We start from the raw sequence: 2,410 nt of genomic DNA on the forward strand, positions 1-2,410 counted from the left end.
TGTAGTGAACAACAACAACAAGCATAGATCTCTCTGTCAAACCCGAGTTAGCGTGATCAATTGTGATCAAAGGGGTGGTCAACTACGGTCACAGGTGAGTCGAGGTCATGGCGGTCAATGGTATAAATTAATTAAGATATAAAGTAGTATAAGACGGTCTTACCTTAAGATCTCGAGGCGGATGGGTAAAAGACGGTCTTCCATTCTCTTCCTTTTCTCTCTTCTAATCTCTCTTCTCTCTTAAAATTGTTCGTGAAGTTGTGATATGAGATAAGCTGGGTGTGTTAAAGGATTTTATGGGATAAGGTTGGTGGTAGTAAAGGTAGGTGGAGTATGTATATACATATCTATCATTTATTAAAATTATTATTATTTTATTATTCCGTCTTATAACATAACTTGTAGAATATAATATAATTTATATAATTATAAAATATGGGGTATTACAGTCTTTCCCCCTTAAAACGAACTTCGTCCCCGAATTTCACCTCACTCTCTCTCCTTTGCAACTACTTCCTGAAGTCTTATCACCGATTCTCAAGTACTCTTTCGAGGTTCTTGCTGTCATCATCACTTCCATTATGCCAATATGATTCTCATATATCTCACCAAACTCACACAAGCACACACGTTTTCCTTTATCGTATATCTTCTCTTACACTTATATGTTTACTCAAACACTACTCATATACATATTACGCTCGTTTTCCTTCTTTAGATTCCCAATTGTTATATCTTATTTATCTAAATAAAAGCACAACTTTCAACTTTCATATATTGATCTCTGTTCTTTTACCATTTCTCGTTGACAATAAAAAATGATTTTAGAATTGATTTAAAACAAATACCACGCTCCGATCCAATGTGAGTACACTCAGGTGACGTTTCGTACCGAGTAAACAAAGGACCGGAGCTCCGTGTCTATTTTCTTTGACCTATTCCATGTCTGGTAATAGAAACCTTTCATTAGCACGCAATTTAGAACGAGCTTTTATCAAAGGGATTCTATGACGAACCTAGATAACAAACCCAGAACATCTTCTTGTTCATGATCAATGACAGAAGGCATGCCCATTCCCCACAAAAAAACAACCCATAAAAACACCAAGCTGCATCTGGCAAGAATGCCCCGTTCTTTCATACACAGAAAAAAAATTCCATCCCAAAACGACAAACAAACGTCCAAAAAAATGTTGTCCAATCCAAGATCAATGAGTCCAAAACACCAAAATCCAGGACCAATGAGTCCAAAACACCAAAACCGCGGACCAATGAGTCCAAAATACCAAAACCCATGACCAATGAGTCCTAAACACTAAAACCAGGACCAAGGACTCCAAAACACCAAACACCAAAATCTTATGTCAAAAAGCTCAAGTAAGAGCTCAAAACTGGTCAACTAAAAACACACCCAACCTTTCTAAACCCCAAAGTCCTTCTAGAGACTATCACAAGGAGACCTATGTAGGATGCTGGGGATTCCCCTCAAAATAAAAACCAACATTGCTTCACCCCTAACTCCTTCTAGAGACTGTTAGAGGGAGACTTATCTAGGCTTCTGAGGATTCCCCCCAAGCTCAAAATATTACACCTTAACCTTTAGGGTTCAGACATGGAAATCTGATCCCACCTTATTTTCCAACCATTTCGTGCTCGGGCCACATCAAGCCTGAGACCCCATTCCGCAATAAATCACAAGCCGTAACCCATTAGCCTAAACACCACAAATGCAAACTCCAGATTTTTATCTATCAAACAAACCTCTTATTACCAAGCTTCACATTCCGAAATGCCGAAACCATTTTAACCCTGACCCAGATACGGAGTCATCAAATACTTTGCTACCCACAACAGGACATACCCAGTCTACCCTTAGGGTCCACTTTTTAGGGTGCTCATATGACAAGGAACATTTTCACAAATTATATCTCTTCGACTTATAATCGAGGGGAATTCTCTCAATTCAATTTTTCGAGTTACCAAACGGAATTTACTGTTGTGACTCTCACACTTTATGGTCATAACAGCTAGCTTAGGCACACACGCAAAACTAAGATCTGGTTTGATTTCACTTTAAGTGAATACGTAGGGAGTCCTTCAAGGACGCAGCCGTACACCTCAATTTCAATTACCAACACACGCAGTACAACGATCTGGTTTGATTTCACTTCACGTGAATACGTAGGCAGTCCTTCAAGGACGCAACCATACACCTCAATTTCAATTACCAACACACGCAAGAACTACGATCTGGTTTGATTTCGTAATACGCGAATACGTAGGCAGTCCTACTACAAGGACACAACCGTACAACCCTTTCGCACACCCCTTTCACAACCGCACAACCCTTTCACACACCTCTTTCACAACCATCACTTCCAATCCACCACATACAACCATCCCTCTCTAA

The sequence above is a fragment of the Silene latifolia genome, chromosome Y, assembly GCF_048544455.1.
Source record: "Silene latifolia isolate original U9 population chromosome Y, ASM4854445v1, whole genome shotgun sequence".
Classification (NCBI taxonomy): domain Eukaryota; kingdom Viridiplantae; phylum Streptophyta; class Magnoliopsida; order Caryophyllales; family Caryophyllaceae; genus Silene; species Silene latifolia.